This window comes from Brassica rapa, chromosome A09, assembly GCF_000309985.2.
Source record: "Brassica rapa cultivar Chiifu-401-42 chromosome A09, CAAS_Brap_v3.01, whole genome shotgun sequence".
Classification (NCBI taxonomy): Eukaryota; Viridiplantae; Streptophyta; class Magnoliopsida; order Brassicales; family Brassicaceae; genus Brassica; species Brassica rapa.
This window is the reverse complement of record NC_024803.2, coordinates 21,346,261-21,359,535: the sequence shown is the minus strand read 5'-3', so window position 1 is coordinate 21,359,535 and position 13,275 is coordinate 21,346,261. Positions and strand designations below refer to the sequence as shown.

At 41.1% G+C, this 13,275-nt stretch overlaps 1 non-coding gene across 1 annotated transcript; it reads left to right on the top strand.

Annotated features, from left to right (window-relative positions):
- The first annotated feature begins 12,910 nt into the window (after positions 1 to 12,910).
- Positions 12,911 to 13,016, top strand: LOC117128687. Its single transcript, XR_004452081.1, has one exon. It is a non-coding gene; the product is annotated as a small nucleolar RNA R71 (small nucleolar RNA).
- The last annotated feature ends 259 nt before the right edge of the window (positions 13,017 to 13,275 follow it).

The following is a 13,275-nucleotide window of genomic DNA, read 5'->3' as shown; positions in this document are numbered from 1 at the left end:
CCCAGACTTACCATTTTGCTTGTCCTCAAGCAAAACATACAGGCAGTCTCTCTGAAAAAGGTTTGAAAATATTAGGGACTTAAGATTTTAAAGCAAGAAATCTTTCTTCAACAATTTTGCAACCACATTTACAAAGTCCTAATCACAAAAGCACATAAAACAACTCATTAATTCACGTCTGACATCCCCTCTACTGATTTCATTTCTTAGCATAAATATAAAGTGAATGCTTTACCTTGGGAGTATCGATCACAGGATGCAAGGATTTCAGACAGGTATCTGGAGCTGCAGGTAAAAGTTAGTTCCTAGTTTCTCTCTCTCTAATTTTCTCTCTTGAGTCAAAGTCTGCTTCCACTGCAGGATCAGTTACCAAGATTGGACAGGCTTCCATGAATCAAAACTTAATGGTGGTTGCCACCAAGTTCTGTTCACTTCTTTTTGACATATATCCAAGAGTTCTTTGCGAAAGCGAGCCTTGAAGATTGCCACCTCCAAGTCCCGTTTCGAACTCTTTTATTTGAGTCTTTATGAATCAAGCCTTAATGGTTTTAGCCACCAAGTCCTGTTCAGACTCATCATAATTAAACAATAGATCTTATTTTTTATTTTTTTATTTTTTTTTTATTTTTTTTAACTTACTAACTAATCTAGGGTCGAAATTTAGAGAGAAAAAATATGGTAAATAATCTACACCAGGCGTTACCTTCCAGACCTGTCTAAAGAATCTGATCCCATGTATACCAAGCCCCAAGACAAGCGGTTATGTCAGGTTTAGTGTTGGAAATCAGCTTTGGTTACTTCATACGGTTCAAGGCAAGTGTGTAGTTGATAGGTTGATCCCCTTTAGCATCTTTAGTGCTATCTGCAATCAGTAAATCTAAAATAGTGCTAAAGATTGGTTAGATATTCAAGTTTAAATCAATATAAGATTATAGTCCTTATTTTCAATAACTAAGCATAATTTATTAAAATTCCTTTTCATATAAGAATAAAATAAATTATATTCGTAAATCTCCTCCAGACTTAAATTACACTGTCCCAGTGTAACTCAGCCGAAGTTATGGTGGATAGTTTATGATGTACGAAATGTAACAAGTAAGGAAGATACATCTGACCGGAGTAGATATTGATCGATGTGTAAGTGTTATATTGATCGTCATGTGGTTGTCTCTGTCGAACGATGTCGACGTCTCGTCGTCGGTCGATATTCAGGTCCTCCTACTTGGGTCTCCTAAATCTGAAAGAAATAAAACGAAAGTAATTAAATGCAAGCTAATAAAACCAAAGTAAAATACCTAATAGTGGGTTGCCTCCCACTCAGCGCTTGGTTATAGTCATTTAGCTTGACTGTGGTAGTGATTGGCTATTGGGTGGAGAAACAGATGCTTGTTGGAAAGCAAGCATCCACGTCATCTCTGCACATTCTGGACCAAGATGCAATGAAACTTCTTGTGGCCTCATCATTTCTTGTCCATTTGTCATCCATCTTCTCAAGTACATTGGAGATGTTCTGTAGCCTTTCTTGAACGTTTTCAATGCTGATCTGGTGCCAGCCTATGTTGTCATAGGCGTTTGCTGAAAGATCTGTCAGTTCCTTTTGCATTGACTCTATCGTCTTGTGTATCAGCTTCTCACTGACCTCGTCGATCGATGCGATTATGTGTTCATTGGTCTATCTCGGCGAGTTGCCATCGATCTATTTTGCTCGTGTCCTGTCGATCGATGCTGATATCGGGTGTTGGGCTGCGAGTTGCCTCTGAATGGCTTTGACTTCTTTCTGTAGCCATTCTGCGTGGCTGTCTAGTCTACTGATTTTGTTGTCGAATGGAAAGTAGATGTCATCGCAGCGTTTGTCAAGTCGTTCCTCCATGGTATCTAGAGCAGTGTAGATCTTGGATGTGATCTTGTCAACCTCTGCTGCTGTGTATGGAAGTAACTCCACAGGTTTCTTGCCATCGATCCAAGGCCCTCGTAGCCTGTCGATCGATGCTGATTTTGATTGCAAAAAACTTTGATTAGTAATGTTCTCAATATCCATTTGGGCATGAAGTAATTGACTAGACAATTTGTTTAAATATATCATGACTGGTGATATAAAGCGGTCATGCATGTCCTCGTAAGTCCTCAGCCTCTCATTCATGGCTGAGACTTTAGCGTCGAGCGTTGTGAAGGTACACATGGCGATCGATGTGGCTGGTTGTTGGTCCTTCTTGCGAATGGTGTCCAGATCTTGCTGTAGTAGCTCGATTTTAGTGCTTAGCCAATCCACGTTGTTGTTGAGAGGGTAGTAAACGTCTTTTATCCTCGTGACCATGTAAGAGACTTCCCATTCATCCTTGTGTTGTGTTGAACATTGCGGTTCTGCAGGGATCTGGGCTGTAGGAAGACTGACGTCGATCGATGTTGCATGTGTTGCGTCGATCGATGCTGAGGTCGTAGCTTCCTTCTCAAGCTGTTGACGTAAACTCTCAATTTATGTCCTCATTTCTGCCATACTTCTGAAAAGCTCATTGTAGCCTCTATCCAAAGGCTGATGTGTATCTTCTACCAATGTTTTGAGCTCCTCTCCCAGTTTCTCCTGAGCTCCACAATTACCAAACACCATCTCATCGATTTCATCTTTGGTGTAGAGTTCTGGTGCCAGTCTTGTGAGTGTGAAGGAAGTGGCATGTTCTGGAAGACAGATGTGGCTCTCTTCAAAAAGAGATGCTATTTCCAGTTGAACAACAACGACTTTTGTTTGGAAGACAATCTGAATATCGGAACGGAAACTTGTCCATTGCTTTTTATATGTAACTCGCTTCTTGAAAAAATATCAGGCAAGTCCAATCTCGATTTCATGATGTCTTTTGTCTTCCCTGGGACATTCAGTATTGTATTCACGATGTTCTCAAAAAAAAATTCTTCTCTATATGCATCACATTGAGGTTGCGGCGCAAAAGAAGATTCTTCCAATATAGCAACTCCCAAAATATACTCTTCTTGTGCCAGTTGTGCTGAACTCCGTAAAAATCAGGCAATATTACCGGGAACATGCCAATTTCCACCACAGCGAACGGTTTCTTGAGCTCCGTAGCAATCGATTTGCGCTTCATTTTCTTCTCCATTTAAATATGGAGGAAGAGTGTCTCTCACAACGCTTTTATGCCTATACAATTTCTTGTTTCTTCGGTACAGATGGCTAATGGGAAGAGATCGATGGTGACAATTGAACCAACTTGTCTTCCTATCATTCTTCAGTTGAAACACATCTGTCATTCCATTACAATATGAACAAGATAGTCTGCCATGTGCAGTCCATTCAGAAAACATCATATAGGCAGGAAAGTCAATTATGGTCCACAAAAGCATCGCTTGCATCGTAAAATTCGTCTTCGTTGAGCAATCCTATGTCCTCACCCCTATTGACCACAAATCTTTCAACTATTTTATCAGTGGTTGTAGAAAACATCCAGAGACCTTTTTGGATATTTTGGACCAGGTATTAAAATTGTTAAGAATAGAAACTCCCGTTGAATATTGTCTCCGGTGGCAGGTTGTATGGCGGAAGAAAGACTGGCCATAATGAATATTGTCTCCCTGACATTCCAAATGGACTAAATCCATTTGTGCATAATCCAAGATATACATTTCGGCTATTGCTAGCGAATTCTGGATGTACTTTGTTAAAATGTTTCCAAGCTCTTGCATCTGATGGATGAGTCATCTCACCATCCGTCGGAGTATGCTCGGCATGCCATCTCATCCCCCCGGCAGTCTGCTCAGATTGGTACAATCTTTTCAATATGTATGTAATTGGTAGGTACCACATCCTTTGATACGGTACCCTATTATGTCCTCGTCCTTGTGGTTTGAATCGTGGCTTGCATAATCGACATTCTTCTAACTTCTCATCATCTCCCAGTAGATCATGCAATTGTCGATGCAAACGTCTATCATCTCCAAAGGCAACCTAAGACTATAAACCAGTTTCTGAATCTCATAATAAGAATCAACAGACACATTGTTTCTGGCAAATACTCTTTAAACAAGTCTGCTCATGCATCCATGCAACTTTCACGTAGATTGTGATCAGTTTTAATATTCATCATTCTAGTAGCCAACGATAATTTAGAGAGACCTTCTCTACAAACACAGTAATTGGCTGATTCGCAGCATCTAACATTTCATCAAACTTTTTTGCATCTATAATAGGTTCTTTGACTTCATCATGAGCTACAAATGCATCAGCTACCATATCATGATCCCTATCACACTCTACCATTTGCTCCTCCTGATGGTAACTATGTTCATTATGCAAATGATAAACCGGTTCATCCTGAAAATTGCTATTACTACTACTAAATATAGTAATGTGGCGTGAAACCTCTATTTATTAAACGCTTACATACATTTCATGAGTTGCCAATTTTGAATTGTTGCATTTCCGACAAGGACATAACATCTTACTGCTTTCCTGAGCGAGCGGAGTAGAATCTGCTTGATGCATAAATGTCTCCACCTCCGAAGCTCTGTGCGTATACATCCACCTCCGAAGCTCGATAGTATTTCCATCAGCCGACATTTTGTTTTTTTTTCACGTTTTTAGTTTTTTTTTCTTCTTTTTGGTGTGTTTGAAGTGAAACATGATATACCATAGATTTTACCCACTTTTGGCAATGGTTTATAAGTGTTTTAATATATATATTTACTACGATATAGAGTCTATTTAGAGTATTTGCAGGTTCATGGATGATTTGGAAGAATGTGGTAATTTTGTGTCTTTTGGAGCATTTTTTAGTGCAGAGCTGCACAGACGCGTCAGATGTTTAGCTATGGATGGAGACCTTCCCACCGTTAGATTGATTCCATCATTAGATAAAAAATATATCTTTGAGTTATCTTTCCAATTGCACCGGTTTGAGGTCAATCAGCATCCTATAGCAGACGTTATGCCCATTTTACTGAAGAGTGGTCAATCTGCCTCGCGAGAGAAAGCTGTTGAGGAGATAAAGGACTGTCGATCGACGGTGCACCCTTACCATCGATCGACGGTGATGCCAGAATATGGGCCAAGCATATTTTATGACCTACTGAAGCCCAGAAGCAACCACAAATTACTAGAATACCCTTGGACGACCAAGAACCCTATTTATGTGTTTTCCAAGCCATTGTTGACGGCTACGCTTTCTTTTATTCATAGTTCTAGGTTAGGAGAGAAAGGAGGAACTCCTTCGGAGTCAAGGAGTTCCTCGTGGAACTCCTTTGGTTTCTTTATTGCTTTTATCTATTCTATTCATCTATTCTTTCTATGATTTTCTGTGACAACTTCATGTCTGAATAGATCCACATATTAGGTTTAGGGTTCAGATAGTTACGAGGGATTAGCCAAAAATATAGAACTGCTAAGTTGTTAGAATATGAATCAGTGGAATTGTTCTTAATGCATGTGTTCTAGAATAACTAACTAGGACCTTACCTAAAGATATTAGGACGCAAGCAAAATCTCGGTTCTCTGTCTGAATTAATTTACATTGTGCTAGGATTGTAAGAAACAAGCGGAAGCTGATTTAGGAATCGTAGTGAACTTATCAAACCTATTTACCTGTTCGCTAAAGCTTGCTAGAAGGGTCGTCGATTGACAACTCGGTAGTTGTATCGACCGACGGTCTGAAATGTGTATCGATCGACAACTCGTTGATAGCGTCGATCGACACTTTGTCAAGATCAATATTGATACCACTCAAATTACCCTAGGGATCAAATCCACAAGGAGCTAGGGAACAATTAAATCTAGTGTTTATTAATTCTAAAGGTTGCAAATGTTTAAATGAAATAGCAATAGTAACAAGCGAGTAAATAATAAATGTAACTTGGTTGGAAATGATATTAGATGCAGGGTCACTATTCGGTGTTGGAGATTATAATACCTATAGATGCCTAACTGTTGCATGCATGATATATTAGAGCTCAATCGCCTAACTTAGTGATCAGTTGTCGCATGTTTCACTGGTTAACAGACTAGATTTCGTGTCTCAACGGTTAGTATGTCGACAACGAGAGAGTGTCGATCGATGGTCTATTAAGACGTCGACCGATACACCTTTGCCAACGTCGATCGATAGTCAGTTGAGGACATCGATCGACGAGTTCTAGCCAGGCCTATGCGCGAGTATGATATGCCCTATTAAGATACTAAATTGGCGGTTAGCCCTCTCTATCAGTCCTAATATAATAGATAGATGTCAGGATGGGATAACAAGGGTGCTTGAGTATGCAATCCTATTATCAACTTCTAGTTAGCAAGGCTAAAACAAGCAATGAATACAAATCAATCATGAATATCACAACAAGGCAGATCTATAGTTTGGGGCTAATCCCACAAACCTATATGAACCCTGGATCTAATAATTGAACTACTCAGACATAGCAAAACAATTCATAACAATAAAGGAATAGAAACTCATAGTATATATGAAAAGAAATGAAAACAAGGAGTTCCAATCACAAGTGATCTTCTCTCCCAAATGAAACTTGTAACAAAACTAGGTCTAGAAAAGCTCTCTGCCGTCAAAACACTTAGGCAGTATATATTCTACTAGGTTAAAAACTCGTCAGAGCATTTTGGTAATTTGGCTTGGCCTTGGGTTTTAAGTCTGCTGAGTCCAAAATGTCGCGTGTCTGGTGTGTCGACATCGATCGATGGTACTTGTGTACATCGATCGATATTAATCTTCATCTGTCGAGGCATCTCCTGGTATCGATCGTCAGCACTGAGGCGCATCGATCGATTGTTCTTCCTCTCGTCGACCTCTACGTGGTCAGCTCGAGTGAAATGTCCTTTAAGCTCCAAAATGCTCCAAAGTCATAGGTTTACTTCGAAATGCACCTGAACCTGAAAACATACATAGAAGAGTAGAAAACATAGATATATATATATATAGTAAAACACCTATATACCATGGATAAAAATGGGTCAAATCCAAGGTATATCAACTCCCCCAGACTTACCATTTTGCTTGTCCTCAAGCAAAACATACAGGCAGTCTCTCTGAAAAAGGTTTGAAAATATTAGGGACTTAAGATTTTAAAGCAAGAAATCTTTCTTCAACAATTTTGCAACCACATTTACAAAGTCCTAATCACAAAAGCACATAAAACAACTCATTAATTCACGTCTGACATCCCCTCTACTGATTTCATTTCTTAGCATAAATATAAAGTGAATGCTTTACCTTGGGAGTATCGATCACAGGATGCAAGGATTTCAGACAGGTATCTGGAGCTGCAGGTAAAAGTTAGTTCCTAGTTTCTCTCTCTCTAATTTTCTCTCTTGAGTCAAAGTCTGCTTCCATTGCAGGATCAGTTACCAAGATTGGACAGGCTTCCATGAATCAAAACTTAATGGTGGTTGCCACCAAGTTCTGTTCACTTCTTTTTGACATATATCCAAGAGTTCTTTGCGAAAGCGAGCCTTGAAGATTGCCACCTCCAAGTCCCGTTTCGAACTCTTTTATTTGAGTCTTTATGAATCAAGCCTTAATGGTTTTAGCCACCAAGTCCTGTTCAGACTCATCATAATTAAACAATAGATCTTATTTTTTATTTTTTTTTTATTTTTTTTAACTTACTAACTAATCTAGGGTCGAAATTTAGAGAGAAAAAATATGGTAAATAATCTACACCAGGCGTTACCTTCCAGACCTGTCTAAAGAATCTGATCCCATGTATACCAAGCCCCAAGACAAGCGGTTATGTCAGGTTTAGTGTTGGAAATCAGCTTTGGTTACTTCATACGGTTCAAGGCAAGTGTGTAGTTGATAGGTTGATCCCCTTTAGCATCTTTAGTGCTATCTGCAATCAGTAAATCTAAAATAGTGCTAAAGATTGGTTAGATATTCAAGTTTAAATCAATATAAGATTATAGTCCTTATTTTCAATAACTAAGCATAATTTATTAAAATTCCTTTTCATATAAGAATAAAATAAATTATATTCGTAAATCTCCCCCAGACTTAAATTACACTGTCCCAGTGTAACTCAGCCGAAGTTATGGTGGATAGTTTATGATGTACGAAATGTAACAAGTAAGGAAGATACATCTGACCGGAGTAGATATTGATCGATGTGTAAGTGTTATATTGATCGTCATGTGGTTGTCTCTGTCGAACGATGTCGACGTCTCGTCGTCGGTCGATATTCAGGTCCTCCTACTTGGGTCTCCTAAATCTGAAAGAAATAAAACGAAAGTAATTAAATGCAAGCTAATAAAACCAAAGTAAAATACCTAATAGTGGGTTGCCTCTCACTCAGCGCTTGGTTATAGTCATTTAGCTTGACTGTGGTAGTGATTGGCTATTGGGTGGAGAAACAGATGCTTGTTGGAAAGCAAGCATCCACGTCATCTCTGCACATTCTGGACCAAGATGCAATGAAACTTCTTGTGGCCTCATCATTTCTTGTCCATTTGTCATCCATCTTCTCAAGTACATTGGAGATGTTCTGTAGCCTTTCTTGAACGTTGTCAATGCTGATCTGGTGCCAGCCTATGTTGTCATAGGCGTTTGCTGAAAGATCTGTCAGTTCCTTTTGCATTGACTCTATCGTCTTGTGTATCAGCTTCTCGCTGACCTCGTCGATCGATGCGATTATGTGTTCATTGGTCGATCTCGGCGAGTTGCCATCGATCTATTTTGCTCGTGTCCTGTCGATCGATGCTGATATCGGGTGTTGGGCTGCGAGTTGCCTCTGAATGGCTTTGACTTATTTCTGTAGCCATTCTGCGTGGCTGTCTAGTCCACTGATTTTGTTGTCGAATGGAAAGTAGATGTCATCGCAGCGTTTGTCAAGTCGTTCCTCCATGGTATCTAGAGCAGTGTAGATCTTGGATGTGATCTTGTCAACCTCTGCTGCTGTGTATGGAAGTAACTCCACAGGTTTCTTGCCATCGATCCAAGGCCCTCGTAGCCTGTCGATCGATGCTGATTTTGATTGCAAAAAACTTTGATTAGTAATGTTCTCAATATCCATTTGGGCATGAAGTAATTGACTAGACAATTTGTTTAAATATATCATGACTGGTGATATAAAGCGGTCATGCATGTCCTCGTAAGTCCTCAGCCTCTCATTCATGGCTGAGACTTTAGCGTCGAGCGTTGTGAAGGTACACATGGCGATCGATGTGGCTGGTTGTTGGTCCTTCTTGCGAATGGTGTCCAGATCTTGCTGTAGTAGCTCGATTTTAGTGCTTAGCCAGTCCACGTTGTTGTTGAGAGGGTAGTAAACGTCTTTTATCCTCGTGACCATGTAAGAGACTTCCCATTCATCCTTGTGTTGTGTTGAACATTGCGGTTCTGCAGGGATCTGGGCTGTAGGAAGACTGACGTCGATCGATGTTGCATGTGTTGCGTCGATCGATGCTGAGGTCGTAGCTTCCTTCTCAAGTTGTTGACGTAAACTCTCAATTTATGTCCTCATTTCTGCCATACTTCTGAAAAGCTCATTGTAGCCTCTATCCAAAGGCTGATGTGTATCTTCTACCAATGTTTTGAGCTCCTCTCCCAGTTTCTCCTGAGCTCCACAATTACCAAACACCATCTCATCGATTTCATCTTTGGTGTAGAGTTCTGGTGCCAGTCTTGTGAGTGTGAAGGAAGTGGCATGTTCTGGAAGACAGATGTGGCTCTCTTCAAAAAGAGATGCTATTTCTAGTAATTTCCTGATGTCATCATTTGTGACATGTATCATCTCACCAGCTACGCCTCGTGCGTGTCCACACTCATCTCTGTAGACTCCATACTCGTCCCTTTGTTCCCAAGTGAACTTTCTGGCTCCGTACATGTCAAAAGCGCGGTTCCCAAATTCATACCGTCTGTCGATCGACGTCGGGTCATCTCTATCGATCGACGTTGGTGTTACCCTGTCGATCCATGTCTCAGTTGTTCCGTCGATCGATGCTTGCGTTTTTGGTTGGCGTGATAGATCTGGATTGATTTTTGCTGTGGCGACTCCTACGTGGTTGTTAGGATTTGTTTGAATGACGTCTGGAGTGCAACATTGCTGTGAGAATAGGTTGTTAGGTCCATTGGCTACTTGAAAGATGTCTGTTATGTCTTCTCTGGACACTTGTAAGATCCTTCCATCCATTGCACGTGCGTTGCCATCTGGGTCCCTGAAAATACCAAATTCATCAGGTGTTAGAAAACCGTAATCACTGTTTGCATAATCATTCAATTTAGAAATAGAAAGATTAGGGTTTAGAGTAGTATCTAGATACAGTTGCATCGATCGATGGCAGAGTAATTTCTGCAGAACTTGTGTTCTTAAAATGATTGCTTTTCATGGATTTTTCTGTTGATGTAGATGGAAGGGTGTTCATCTTTTTTGCTTGTGTGTCTGCTCTGACGTGTGTAGGTGGTTTCGGGGGTGCAAAACGATTTATATAGGTATCTATAAACCTAGTTGGAGAGGGAATATTCTCCTGCTCCTGAATTTTCGCTGCGGCGCGAATATCGATCGATGTTCCTGTGTGAGTGTCGATCGATGTGAGCGGTTGTTTTGCTGGACGAGGGTGGGTATCGACCGATGTGGAGTGCACAGCGTCGAAAGATGTTGGAAACGTGTTGGTGAACTTATGTGTTTCAAGTCTTTCATCCTGCAAAGACATTTCTATTGCACGTTCTTTCCAATAATCATCATCGTATTCCTCTGTATGTTCCTCATTAGGTGAAGTAATTACAGTGTCAACTACAAAACTTTCATGGAAACCACTGTCTGCCCAACTGCCTATGGAATAATCATCATGTCCTCTCTTGCTTGGAGGTTTGAAGGCAAAATTTTGGTAACAATGAATAGGTGGAGCGAAATGGTCAACTGGGTGCATTACGTCGAGTGACGTGTTGTTGCGGTCATCGGTCACCGTTGACTCATTGGAATCGATCGATGGAAAGGTTGGCGTTTCGATCGATTCCGAGTACTCTGTTTCGTACTCTGATTCATACTCTGCTCCACAATGGCATGTGCCAATGAGGCCAAGTTCTTTACCATAATCCACATAATTAATGACCTTTCTCTTAGATCGGATGGGGTCGTAGTGGATGTTTGGGTCTATGAGCGTTAGACACAATTTATTTTTGTTCATGTCACATACAGCTCCTACTGTAGCTAGGAAAGATCTTCCAAGCAGAAGTGAAGAGTTCCAGTTAAGCTCGATGTCTAGGACATGAAAATCTACAGGGACAAGGGCATTACCAATCTGTACCTCCAGATCTCTTATGATTCCTCCTGATCGTTTCTCTGAAAGATCCACGAAGGTGAAGGATTCCGTTGAAGGTTCGATGGTCAAACCAAGCTGGTCTGCCATGATCCTAGGGAGGATACTAACTGATGCTCCTGTGTCACACATTGAATGGGGAAATTCAACACCCTTGACTACGCATGGTATTGCAAACTTCCCAGGATCACTCTTCTTCGTCAATGTGATCATGTGTTTATCTTCTCTCTTGCTTGATGAAACATTCTCCTAATGTCCTCCTCAGTTACCTTTGTTTCTCTGAAGAACATCCACAACCGGTGCGTGATGTAAGCTTCATCAAAAGGCTTTTCAATTGGGATTTTGAGGACTCTTTTAGTGAAACCATCCATCTCCTTATCGTTAGCTTCCCTCTTAAGGTTTTTAGGAATCTTCTCCTTTCTTTTCCTTAACCTTCTCCCTTCAGCTTCTTGTTCTTCTTGAACTGATTCTGGTGAACTATTTAAAGGGTTGGGTTAGCTAATGGTTTAGGTGGTGGTATGAGTGCGTTGATGTAATCATTATCGATTGAGGGTAACCGCACTCGGTATGTCAGAGGTGCCTGTCGATCGATGGGAGGTGTGTTGTGACGATCGACGTCGGACTCACTCTGTCGATCGATGGTTGGCTCAACCGATCGATCGATTTTATCATAGAAAGGGGAGGGTGGGAGGATGCTTAGCTGCGAATTCTTCATGAGTTAGAATTCGAACCGCATTGTATTCGGTCGATTTAGCGGATGACGTCGATCGATGACTGGAGTAATCCGTCCATCGATCTTCATCATGGTATGTCGATCGATGCGAGTTCATCGACATCGGTCGACACCATTGAGAACCGCCGAGACTCATGGAGCTTTCGATTTCGAAGTCTCCTTCCTCAAGCTTTTCATTTCTCACCACTTGCCAGAAATCATCATTTATGATGACATTTACGTGGTGTTTCCCTTTGTCGGCTCCTGCCTCTCTAGCGAAAGCTTCTTGCCTCTATATAGTCTCGCCCGTCTGAATTACTTGGATTTCAAGTTTTTTCACCTGAGTCCCTAAGGTCTCGATTTTGGTGTTCAGATTGTTGTAGGCGGAGTCTATTTTACTGTTGAAATCCACGATGATTTGTTGTTGTCCCAACAGTACTCGATCAAGCATTTCTTCGATCTTGCTTTCCTGAGTCTGGGGTGGTGGATTTTGGTAGTAAGAGTTCGAGTAGCTCTTGTTGTTGTTGAAGGGTTTTTGAAATTGTGAACTTTGGTTACTTCTTTGACCATTTCCAAAGAAGTTTCTGTTTCCGCCTTGGTTTCCAAATTTCTGGAATCCGGTACTTCCGATGTAGTTCAAATTTTCTTCTCCTTCCGTATCTCCTACTTTTCCTTCAGCTGAACAGACTTGCTTCCTAAGAAGCTCGTGCACCACATCTAACTTAGCTCTTATTTCGTCCATCTGTTCCTTCCCGATAGAGGCTACAGACTTCTTCCGTTCAAAGTCAGTGTTTTTGGGGCTGCTGTTGTTAGCAAGCTTTTCAATAAGTCTCACAGCTTCCAACGGATTCCGAGTAGTGAAGTTTCCTTCACTCGCCGTATCAAGAGCCATTTGATACTGTAAGGCGAGACCTCGGAAGAAAGTGCTTAGCAGCTGCACTTCGTTAAATCCGTGGTGTGGACAGTCTCGCTGGAAGAACCTAAATCTAATCCACGCATCTTTGAAGGACTCTCCAGCCTTCTGCGAGAATGTGGAAATTTTGTTCCGAAGTTCTTCAGCGCGCGCCTCATCGAAGAAGTTTCGTAAGAAAGCATTCTTGATGTCGGTCCAGGATGTTAAAGATCATGTGGGTTGCTGCCTAAGCCAGTGCATCGCTTCTCCATTCAGCGTGTATCTGAAGAGCTTGCACAGCAGGTAATCTTCGGGGACTCCTTCCATCCGAATAGCAGCGATTAGATCCTCGAACCGTTCCAGATGGTCCATAGGATGCTCGTGCGGTAACCCAGAGTAGGGTATCTGCGACACGAGAGT